This window comes from Psammomys obesus, unplaced genomic scaffold, assembly GCF_907164565.1.
Source record: "Psammomys obesus unplaced genomic scaffold, mPsaObe1.curated_primary_1811, whole genome shotgun sequence".
NCBI classification, from domain to species: Eukaryota; Metazoa; Chordata; class Mammalia; order Rodentia; family Muridae; genus Psammomys; species Psammomys obesus.
In genome coordinates, this window is record NW_026596051.1 from 22,731,505 (window position 1) to 22,744,691 (window position 13,187).

Genomic DNA, 13,187 nt, shown 5'->3' on the forward strand with positions numbered 1-13,187 from the left:
TCTTCTTCTTCTTCTTCTTCTTCTTCTTCTTCTTCTTCTTCTTCTTCCTCTTCTTCTTCTCCTCCTCCTCCTCCTTCTTCTTATTCTTCTTATTCTTATTCTCTTCTTCGCCTCTTCCTCTTCTTCCTCTTCCTCCTGCTCCTCCTTCTCCTCCTCTTCCTCCTCCTTCTTCTTCTTTGGTTTTGGTTTACTTGCTAGATCATGGATCACATGTCAACTTCTCTCTGCTCCATGCTCATCTGTTTCAATGTTCCAGGTCATCAGTTTATACTTTTGGACTAAATTCACCTTGACTAATATTCTTGTGAGCTTCTATTTCTTGGTCTGACTTGGGGTTTGTTTGGATGCTCTATTTGAGGATCTGTGAGCTCATGATATTTATGTGTTTTCTGAGCTGGAATCAGACTTTCAAGTAGTGAATAAAGAAAATAAAGCCAAGATATTTTCTGAAATACTTGAATACTCTGATTAAAATCATTTATGCCTCTATCCAGAAGGCAGTATTTCTGTGCATGTTTTGTTGGCAGAAAATTCCCAGTCTCATGTTGGAAGACTCTAGAACAAAATGATTTATATTTCAGTACATATAGAATTTTGATACATTTACGTATCTATACCCATGAGAAAATATTAGTATCTCATAAGATAGCAATGATATATTGATAGTACCAAGAATGACAGATTGGTTGCATTGAGAAATGTGCTATATAAGAAATCATGAGTGTTAAGTTCTCTTTAATCCTCAGAATGAACAAATGGACAATATTATGGTAGTTTTCCAATCAAGTAACTTTTGGCTTCTAACACTGAAGGTATTCTCAAGTTCATATAATAAGTTGGAATGTGGCACATCAGACTTTAATATGTTTGACTTTAGATCTAAGTCTTAAACCAGTGGTAAAATCATCTGAAAGACATGTTAACATGGACATTCTAGCAGTTGTTTCTTCATGCCTGTATAGCTCTCAGGTAATGGTAATATTGTGGGTCCACTCTGAGTATCCAGATTTGGAGCCCTTCCCAGCCTGGTGATGTATTCCCAAGGTTATGTATATTATGCAAATGGATACAGAGACACAAGAATAAGAAACACAGGCACCCTACAGTATTCCAAATCGGCTTTGTGGAGCTTACTTATAAAAGTCTAGACAGATCTCCAGAAGTCTTAACTCTTTCCTAAGGAAGGAGAGATTTCCATTCTCTGGATTGTATGATTGAGTTCCTGTATAGGCTGAATAGAAACACGTATTAATCACATTTTAGCTAAAACCTAAACCTAGAAGTGAGAAAATTTCTTACTTGTGTCAGCACTCTTCCATCGTGCTCCTTTGTTCATAGCATCAAGTGAGACTTCTCCCAGTTTTCTTAGTCTTCACAGTAAATTATATTTAGAGTGAGCATGGTAATTTGTTTCCTGAGGTCTTTTTTTCCTAGCCAAACCTGTCTTTGTTCCAGCCTTATCTCCCTTTCCTTCACCCTGCAGTAACACAGGCTGAAGGTCTGTGCTTACGCAAAGGCAGAATGGAAAGCCCAGATCGTTTAAGGGATTTGCCCAAGGTCACCCTGGGAATCAGAGATGAAAGAAGACTGTGCTCCTGACTTCTAGCCCACAGCTCTAGGTCCCTAAGTGCCCTGTTCAGTCACCATGACATGCATGCTTTCCAAGAAAACAGAAAGCTGATCAAATGGATGATGCTAAAATCCTTCAAAGCTTTCCTTAAGAAGAAGGTGCTCTGAATAATAAGTAATAACAAAACTGTACTAACCTGTTTCCTCCAGCCAAGTACCGTGTTTGATTCTCCACTGAAGCTAGATTTCAGGAAGTTTGCAGCTTTCGACCTGTCTACTTTCCCATGTTCTGCTGTCCACTTTTGCCTTTATATTAAACCATTACCAGTACCTTACATGTGGCATGTCAATAAAAGAACAAAAACATGTTAGGCTATTTAAAAACTCATCAACCAAAGTATGAAGTATATGTATAAACACATTCAGACAAACTATGAGCTATGTGCCTGGTTTTTAAAGAGCTCAGTTTAAACTAGATGGGATGCATTATATTCATATTGCTATTGTGGAACTTGGTAGCAGGGATAGCATTAGAAATTCAATGTCTTCTTGGCTACATGTTATGTTCAAGGAGAAGCAGTTATACATGAGATTATGCCTCAAAAGTTAGACAGTCAATTAAACAAAAATATCCTAGATGCATTTGATAAAATGTTAATTTGGTTTGCTTTTTCTTTTTTTTTTTTTATACATTCTGAACCATCTATGGGATCTGTGTTTTGGTTTGGATATGTTTGGTTTCTGAGTATCTCATAAGTCAAGGCTCCTGTGAAATGATGAGCCATAGCAGTTACCCTTATGTAAGCTTTATTCTGGATAACAGCATATAATCTCTGGAACACATTCTTCCATATTTGAGACCAGTCCTGCTGCTTGTCAACTGTTTTGCACAGTCAGTTATGTAACCTTCCTGTACCTTCCTTTTCTTTGTCATTGAAATGGAGAAAATGACAGTCCTTGACTTACAAGAGCAATCATGAGTGTTTATGAGTACAATGCATTTAGAAAATTGTCTAGAATATAGCAGACATTTTAACAAATGAACTATATTCATTTTAATCATAGCCGAATAATGACAGTGTCAGTTTGGGATCAATCATGCAGATGCTGTAGGACAGAAATATATGTGAAAGGATAAACAGACACATCAGGGTGTGTCACAGGCAACTGGCCTGTAATTGTGGAGCTGGTTCAGAACAGTGTGTAAGGCTGTCCTCCTGTCTTGAAGTCTACAGAGAGGCATTGAGAAAGGAAAGTCATAAGCAAGCTGGAATCCAAAAGCATGGGATGAAACCCCTGTAGCATTCACTGAACCCCATTTCCATTCTTATTGCTTTGAAGGTGGTAGCAAGGATATTTTGCGTAAACTGGAAGAATGCACGATAGTGCTAGACTTACTTCTGAGCAGGAGCCAGATAAATTGAAGAAGGGACCCACAGGAAATGGAGAAATTGCAGACCCAGCTGCTGCTTATGTCAATTAAGAGAGTCATCAGATCAGGTATAAAAATATGAGCTGTACAATTGCTTTTCTCTTATGCTCTAGAGTTCCCCAAAGATCCTTTATCATGGCCCATGCTAATTGAAAAACACAAGAAAAGAAATCTAGCTCATTGCTGTGGGTAGATAACAAAACTAGCTAATTTAGTAACATGCAAGCCAATTTAAAATCATATCACCTGTAATGATGAGTGTGACAGAAAATTAATTTGTCAGAATATGCAGCTTTCTTAAAGGTTAATGCTGAGGTCCCTAAACCATGGACTCACAGTCTATCTATACCCCTTGTCTAATTTTCATTATAAAAGGAAATTAAACTTAAATTTCTTAAGTGGTTCTGGACAGGTGCAGTTGCTCCATGAGTCAGGCAGGATCCAGACTCTGTTAGCTTGCTGCTCCAACATCTTTAGAATCTAACTCCTGTTTCTGGGACTACAGAATACCTTACCCACCCCCCAAAATTGATACATACTGTACTCAGAAAGATAAAGAAAGGCAGAGACAGAGTTCACAGGCTGAGAAACAAAGCTTTCCTAGAATTCAGCAGAAGACCAGCACTTGGGTCTGTAATGGACAGAGCAATATGACTTGTCTACCCTTAGCAGCAAGGAGGGCAGGAAAAGCTACATTTTTTTTTCTTATAAATATAGTAGGGCTCCAATCAAACTATAACTCTAGTATTGAGGGGCAGATGGAACCAGATACCACATTAGTAACCAGTACTGACTAACAGAAGATGAAAGACTAAAAACAGAGTTTGGCAAAAGGTTTCTGGAAAAGGGATGCTAGTTTTTGGAGCATCATAGCTTTGGCACTGAAGAGGCAGTGTCGGGTTATATTTGGATGAAGAACAGAAAGATTCCATGTAGTGGGTGGGGTGAGTCTGGTATAAAGAAGATAAGTGAGCCTTGCTTGATTCAGGAGAAGACTAGCAGGTCGAGTTACCAGTACTTAGTGACCTGGTTATGTTCTTCACACTCAGGAATCGATATGCTTTCCCAGTGATGAATCTGGATGTCAGGACCACTTGACAAAAGTAAGGAAGAAATGTTTGGCACTTTACATGATGAAATTTTCTAGGCTAAAGTAATTGAACCAAATATTGATGGATATTTGGTTGTGCATTATACACTTAACGTCATAAAGCTAAGAAGTAAGGCAGATGGGATTAGGGGTGTGGTAAACCTCAGCATTAGCTGGGACCACATTTCCTTGTGAATGAGCTCAATTCTTGAGTCTAGGCTTCTGCCAGCTCAAGATGGAAAGACTGATGTCTTTGTCATTCAGATGATCTCAGAAAAATTTTGCAGCTCATGTAAGAATGACTGGGTTTCTCCAGCACTTCCTGGTCTGGGTGGTTAACTTCTTTTCTGATATTTCTGGAAATTTCCAGCTCAGATTCACCCAGTGATGTTATGGAAGAATCAGATTCCAGTGTCACTTAGAGACAGCTTCAAAATCTGCTTCTCATCACCATGTGGCTTTGGGTGATTTAGCTTTCTGCAGTTCTCACAAAGGAAAAACACCATAATGATGCTTAGATAATGGCCTTCTTAAGAGGTTAACACTAGTGGAGATTAAGCAAACAAACAGGATACAGCTCACTAAGAGCAAGAGCAGGACCTAGTTCACACTGATTCTGCTCAGGACTTAATCCCTTTTTGAGTCAATGGGGAGACACAGAACAGATAGATTATTCAGTCTGAAGCTACTGGGTTTTTTTTTTTTTTTTTTTTTTTTGATGTCAGCTTCTCCCCTTAGACCTGTTTGTCACATTTTGTTAACCCACTTTTGAGTTTTTCTTTGAGAAACTAATGGCTAAGCCTTTCCTTGTAGCCTTTGACCGTCAGCATCAGACCCTGATCCATATTAGGGATCCTCATCATTTTCTGTGTAGAATATTCCAGTATGTAAGGCAGCTAGTTCATTCTAATATCTGAAACATACGATAGATGCTGTAATGGTATAATAAAGAAAAAAGTAATAGAAGAAGAAAAGGAGGAAGACGATCATGAGAAGGGAGAAGAGGATTGAGGGTGAGCAAGAGAAGGAGGGAGACAACGACAATGACTACAGCATATAGTAGTAAGGAAGGAATGTTTTTTTCCTTAAGTCTCAGTGGTGAAACCATGAGTGATGAAAACTAAGAGCTTGCACTTTAAATGTCACTCAAGGCACTCCTCTGTTCATCTTGCTTTTCACTTAGTGCTGTCAGGATAAGTCAGGACAAGAGGGGTCTGCTGAGGAAACATGCTGGGTTTGGTACCTGACAGGAGGACTGTCAGGGGCCCCTATCATTCCATATATTTAAAAGCCTCCTGTCATCAGGCTGATCACAGGTTTATTTTTTTCCCCCTGTGAGTAATGGGTAGTTTTCTTTAATCTCCAGAAACCTCTGATCAATTAGCTGCTATTTAAGCCAATCAAGGAAATTGAGATATGGAGTTTAATTAGCTTTCTGAAGGTTACACGTGGCATCCTTCAGCAGAGAATCCTGAAGTGGAACTCAGGGCCAAGCTGGCAGATGCAGAATGATTGGAGGAGATGCGGTATACAGATGATAAGAAAGATGAAAGGCATCAGGGGATGATGTGGATTCCTGACCCAGCAGAGAGGTAAGAGGGCCCTTTACTGTGCCTACTTTGAACAGCCCTATGACACTCTTAAATCATAAATTTGACTAAAGCCTAGCATAGCGCCTCATGCCCCCATTTAATATCAGTGCGTTCACATGGAGAAAGACAACAGCACATGTAAAAATGTGTTACTATAAATTTCAAGTTTATCTCAGGTGAAGGCTTCCGCTTCAGCCATTTACCATTACTGTTGTCTGGGTGAAAGTTTTTCAGTTCAACTTCCTGTTTTATTCTGGAAGAATTTAGTTTCTTCTCTCTACTGATTTCTAGTGTGTGTGTGAGCTGTTTGCCTTTCTCTCCGTGCTTAGTTTTAACACATTGTGAGGGCTCAGCCCTCTGCTCCTCTCCCAGTTGCTCTCCTGTCATCCATGGCTTCACATCCCTTCCCTGGAGTCCTCTGGAATGCCTCTTCTGACTCAGTTTATTTACACGCTTTCCTGTGAAGAGGTGACTGCCACTCAGGGGTCACTGGCTGTTTCACACTTTTTCTTCACCTGTGGCATTTCAAAGTCCTCAGTTTCACTGCTGGCCTGGATGATTTGGCTGTAGTGTGAACTTCGTGCACCTGCTGAAACAAAGAACCATGACTGCTATAAACAGTACACGCTTATCTTCCTGCAGTGTTGGAGGTCTGAGTCTAACTTTCACCTGATGAATTCTCTGGAGCAGGAGACATCCTTGCCTTTTTATGCTTCTAGGTATTATTTCTCTCCTTTGGTTCTTGGCCATCCAAAAGCTAGAGCTTCAGCATCTTTCAGCACCTTTCTGACTGCAGTTCATCCTCTCAAAAAGACCCAGTTTACATTCTGCCTAACTGGATAATCCAGGATTCATTTTCTTCCTAAATCTTACCTTAATCACACCTACAAAGTCATTTATCAGGGAAGTTATATAAAAATTTTAGTTATATAAAAAGCTATGAAAACAAAAGTTCTGGCCACTGTTAATTATAATGGAATAAAGAGAGTCAATCTCCAAGTTCCTATGTTGAAGCCCTAACCAACAGGATCTCAGAGTATGACTGTGTTTGGCCAAGGAATCTCTTCAAAGATTATTTTAAAATGAGTTCATTTAGGTATAAGTGTTGTCCTTAAGCAAATGAAGTTCAGACCCAGAAACAGATGCAACGAGAAGGCTTTGTAAACATGAAGCAGGTACCATCTGCAAGTTAAATCTGCTAATCCTTCTTGCTGACATCTTACGCTCAAACTTATACTTGAAAGCTGAAAAAGAAACTCAAATTTCTGTTGTTTAAGCCATCTAGCATCCCGTATTTTGCGATGGCAGGCCTAACAACCAGTACACATCCAATAGCTTCTAGCTAATACAACAAGTGTAGAATAGATTTTTTTTTTTGTCATTATTTTTGAATGGTAACTTTATGTCTTATTGTCATGGCCTGTCTGAAAATGAGAGACATTTCTTAAGATATAAGAATTGGACATTCTTTCCTGAATGGCAGTGGCCGATTTTTTATTTGTAGCACACTGTCTTCCCTAGGAATTCCTGTGGTAAATGACAATGCCTAGCATGAACCATTATTGACCTTGTGGTTTGGAGAAAATTGCCTTATCTCTCTGAATTTCCATGTCTTATCTGTAAATTTAAAGATGGAGGTCACTGTGTTAACAGAGAGTTTTTCTCCTATTACATGAATGGTCACATGCAACGGGGTTGGATCAGAACTTGCCATGGTGATCTTAGTCATGGACTAATTCAGTGACTTAGACATTTGCCAACAGTGCCTTAGTCAATGTTCTGTTGTGAAGAGACACCATGACCATGACAGCTCTTATAAAGAGAGCATTTAATTGGGGCTGGCTTATAATTTCAGAGGTTTGATCCATTATTGTCATGGCAGGAATCATGGCAGCCTTGCGGACATGGTCCTTGTAGAGATAGCTGAGAGTTCTAAATCTAGATTGGCAATCAGGAGAGAGAGAAAGAGAGAGTCAGATACTGAGTGGCTTGAGCGTTTGAAACCTCAAAGCCCACCTCCAGTGACAAACTTCCTCCAATAAGATCACACCTCACCATTCCTGTCAAGTAGTGCCAACCCGTAAGGACTAAACAGTCATATCTATGAACCTGTGGGGGCCATTCATATTCAAAGCACCACACTCAGTAACTTCAATCATCTTTGTGTTGCATGCTTTCTGTAAGGATTGTAAACCTTGTCAGTTCCCAGACTAGACACTCCTTACTTACTGTAGTAGCTTCCTGTCTTCTGTACCTGTTTTTTTGCATAAACAGTACTTCACGCATTCACTCATGGCCTCTGAGATCTACTGCATGTCAGATATGTTACTGTAATTACGTTGTGTTTTTTTCTTTAAGTGCCATCTGCCCCTTCACTCAGTACTGCACCACTGCAGGAATGATTCATGGTGCTATCTTTCTTTCCTGGTATAAAGCCTGACAAAAATAATGTTGAAAATGCTGTGTCCGGGGCTGATGATATGACTCAAGAGGCTACAGTTCTTGTTGCATAAGCCTGATCACTGAATTCAATGTAAAGGTGGAAGGAAAAAATATACTCTACAAAGTTATCTCCTGACCTGCACATACAGCCATGGCTTCAGAAGCACCCACATGCCATGCTCTACCACATCACACACACACACACACACACACACACACACACACACACACACGGGGTTGGGCAGACAGACATAAAATTTAAAATTAAGCCATGAATTGAACACAGTCCAGTAGTTTCAAAGTTTTCATTTTAAAGCAGTCGGGTTGTTTAGAAGTTTCTTACTGGCGTAGGTGGGTCTGGGCAACATGGTTGGAAAGCAAACACTGCTTTGTATCCATGTTAAATGCTGCTATCTCTGTATGCCAAACTTGCCCTGTAAGAACTTCCCAGGCTGGGAAGACAGCTTGTTGGCAATTTCCTTGTGCACAATTATAAGGCTCTGAGTTTGTATGACTAGCACCTATGTAAAAGCATATCAGGAGTCCAGTCAATCACTGTGTTCCAACTTCTGTAAGAGACACCATCTCAAAAAATAAGGTGTAGAACAAGTTAGTATGACATTCAACCTTTACCTCTGGCCTCCACAAGTACTTAGACACACATGCGTATATATCTGCACATATACCCACATGAACACACACACATGTGCAACACAAACAGATGCATAAACACAAACACAAAGGCAAAATGATCTTTATTTCTTGATTTTAACACCATTTTATTTGCCTAGATTCTAATGATATGGTGTAGAGTAGCGCTTTCAATTGTAGCCAAATTATCCCAGTTTACATGAGATAGAAGGCTCCAAACTTAAATGGTTTAAAATAAGAATGATTTACGCACTTATTTACAAAGCCAGTTTTATATCCAGGTGCCTACCTTTTGTGGTAGTGAATATTGCTCCTCCACAAGCAGCATGAGCTTTCAGGTCGCTGGGATGTGATGCAGAGGGACAGGGCATAGAACACTGCTCATAAAATTTCTGCTCGCCATGTATCACATATAACGGTAACCAAGAAAGGAGAAATTACCCTACCGTGGGGTGTCTACATCTGAAATGGAATGGAGACTATTGGGGATGACAGTAAACTTTACCATAGACTGTCTGGAAGATTCAATGTGCTACCTCCTTAGGAAAAGAAAAAGAGACTTTTATCATATCTCAGTATCCTTCTTTGACAGCCTTTACTTAAATTATTGCCTTATAGGACTACCTCTCCTACTGACACACACAGAGAAGGTGGAAGGAGGGGGAGAGAAAGAGAAAGAGAGGGAGAGAGAGGGAGCTATTAAATGATTAAATGGTCATGTTTCTAGGCATTATTTTGTCTACTGCCCCAGGGGAAAGGGAGCCTGTTGTATCATTGTCTTGTTCGCTTGTGATGAGTTGGATGGTCATGGATATGTGGGTGTTCTGCAGATTCAGTCTCATTCTCCACCAGCCTTTTTAACATGTGTACAAAATAGTCATGCAGTGTCGACGGCTGGCCCCGACAGTGCTGAACGTAAATGCTGTGTTTCTAGTCACCTCCACATGAGCTGAGTTTTGAGAAGGAGGTGGCACACATGTGCCTACTGCAGCCATGGCATCTGCCTATCTCGTCAGGCTCCTCTGGGGGAATTCTCCTTCTGGAATCCGGAAGAGAGTGTAGGGGTGTTTTTGTTCCTGATCCACAAACCACAGCACCATGAAAATACCACAATGCTTTTAGGTCACAAGTCCATAGTGAGTTTAAGTTTCAGTTGCAAGAATAGTCTACACTTAGACTCACGCTAACAAGGAATATGGCTTTATTCCATTTCATGAGAGAAGAACTAAAGTCAAACGAGGTAAAGCAGTGTGCCTCACAAGCAGTGTGAAGCACTAATCCAAGTTCCCTTTGTCTCCAAAGTCCATTTCTGTTTCTCAAAAGACCAGGTGGCATTCACCACATTGGTAACGCATTTTTAATTATGTGTATTTTAAAGTTACAAATGGCTTAAATGTCAAGTTATACACATAGACAGTACTCTGACGTGTGTTCTCAGAAGGGAAAAAGTAAAACTCCACACTGCAGACAGAAACAAGCTCTTACTACAAGCCAAAGGAAGAAAGTAGAAAAGAGAGAAAATATAAGATGGTTGGAGTATTTTCTGGGAGCTGAGGCAATGATTGATGCTTAGCGGACATCAGAATCAGTAGGAAAGGTGTGGAGAAATGGCTTAGTGTATAAGAGAGCTTAATGCTCTCACAGAGGACTCGTTCAATTCCCATCATCCACCAAGTAGCTCAAACTGCTTTTAACTCCAGTTTCAGTGGCTCCTTCTGAGTTCTACAGATTCTTGCATTCATAGGACATAAATGAACTTATGTAAGTACACACATCTACCCAGAAAAGTAAACACAGAATTAAAAATAATAATTTTGGAACTTTACTCATAATTAATAACAAATAATGAGATGATGTATTATGGTCATAAGTGATAACAGAAATAATATAAATACAGTCACAGCAGTATATCTGACCAGAACATGCTAAATGCAAACCTTAATCTAGGCAATGTGACATACTTGAATAAAGTTCTGCAACACTTAATTCTTCTTAACAAGCATGTAAAAATATTCTGCATCTAGGAAAGCTAACATTCCCTATGGCTACAGTTGCCCAGGTTACTTAGCCACTGAAATTCAGACAGTGTTGAACCTTGATTTCCCAGCATGCACTTTTCTTCACTGTATGATATTACAGAAGGCAAATGTCCTCTGTTCATGAACTTTCTGAGAACTGCATGGATGCTGGGGAGTCTTTTCCTGGAGTGGGGTGTGCTGCAGTATTAGAGTTGACAGAGATCTTCATCCTTCTTGAGGGTGCCTGTGATCAATATCACATCTATATTCATGTCAGGACAGCATGCCTTATTCCTGCCCACAATGAACAATGGTGCTTTTATGACTATTTTGTTTTATAACCAAAAGAAAAAAACAAAACAAAACAACACAACACAAGAACATGTGTACAAGTGTAGTCATCTTCATGATTATTTTGTTTTTCTTGATTATTGAAAGGTAAATATTTAATGAACAATTTACAAAGAGTGAAATGCATCTATTTAAAATATGTATTTGTGGTGGGTATGATGTATACACCCCAACATTTCGAGCAACCCAGAAACTCTACCTTTAAGTTGCCTGACAGGGTATTACATTATACATCCGGGTACTCCTGCAGGCTGAGGTTCAGTGGCTAGCAACAGTATATCAAAACCTACCCTAAAATTTGCTAGAAGTTTCTTAATGTTAGACATAAATTAATTTCTAATTTCCCCTATAATAAATTAAAATCCAGTGGAAAAATTCTGGTAACATCTCTGGTAATATCTTTGGTAATTACTCAAGCATTGAATTGTTTTTAAAGAATGCTCTAGTGTTTTAAATAGTAATAAATAATAATAAAACATCCTTTCCCAGTCTTCCTTATTTGAACACTTGGTCCCCAGTTGGTGGTACATCCTATAAATACCTCAAATGTGAAGCCATGGATGAGCCTTTGAAGGGAAATGCTTCTTCTACAATGCTTATACTTACTTTCCCTATGGTGAAATAGAGCTTGTATGAAGGATGCTGACAAGAAGAAGGGTGGAGATGAAGAAGCCCTGACTTAGGATGACAAGCAGATAGGTCTTGTCATAAGAATCTGTTCCCAGCCCTACTGAGAAGACAAGTCTTTTTGAAAATACTGAATGAATTCTTAGTGATTTTTTTAAAATTTTTATTTATTTTTTTTTTATTAATTACAGTTTATTCACTTTGTATCCCAGCTGTAGCCCTCTCTTTCCTCCCCTCCCAACACCACCCTCCCTCCCTCTTCATCCATGACCCTCCCTAAGTCCACTGATAGGGGAAGCCCACCTCCTCTTCCATCTGATCCTAGTCTATTAGGTCTCATCAGGACTGGCTGCATTGTCTTCCTCTGTGACCTGATAAGGCTGCCAACCACTGAGTTCTTGTCAGAGACAGCCCCTGTTCTCCTTACTAAAGGCCCCACTTGGACACTGAGCTACTTTGGGCTACATCTGTGCAGGGGTTCTGGGTTATTTTTGTTAATTGTCCTTGGTTGGAGTAACAGTCTCAGAAAAGACCCTTGGGACCATAATTTTTGGTTCTGTTGGTCTCCTTGTGGAGTTCCTGTCCTCTCCAGGTCTTTCTATCTCTCCATTCTTTCATAAGATTCCCTGCAGTCTGCCAAAAGTTTGGCTATGAGTCTCAGCATCTGCTTTAATATCCTGAAGGGTAGAGCCTTTCAGAGTCCTTTTGTCGTAGGCTTCTGTCCTTTTCTCTGCTTTCTCCTTCTTCCGATGTCTATCCCATTTGCCTTTCTGAATGAGGATTGAGCATCTTACCCAAGCTCCTCCTTCTTGCTTAGCTTCTTTAGGTATACACTGTAGTATGATATGTGGTTATTATATGTCTAATAATCACTTATAAGTGAGTATATACCATGTGTGTCTCGCTGCTTCTGGGATACCTCACTCAGGGTGAGTTTTTAATTGTTTTTAATTGCTGAGTAGTATTCCATTGTGTAAATGAACCACAATTTCTCTGTCCATTCCTCAATTAAGGGACATCTGGGTTGTTTTCAGATTGTAGCTATTGGGAGTAAAGCTGCTATGAACATGGTTGAGCAAATGTTCTTTTTGTATACTTGAGCATCTTTTGGGCATATGCCTAGGAGTGGTATAGCTAAATTTTTATTTTATTTTTATTAATTGCAGGTTATTCATTTTGTATCCCAGCTGTTGCCTCACCCCAGTCCCTCTCAATTCCACCCTCCCTCCCTCTTCTTCTCCTATGCCCTTCCCCCAGTCCAATGATAGGGGTGGTCCTCCTCCCCTTCCATCTGACCCTAGTCTATCAGGTCTCATCATTGTCTTCCACTTTGGACTGGTAAGGCTGCTACCCCTTCAGGTAGAGGTCATCAAAGAACCAGCCCATGAGTTCATGTCAAAGACGGTCCCTGTTCC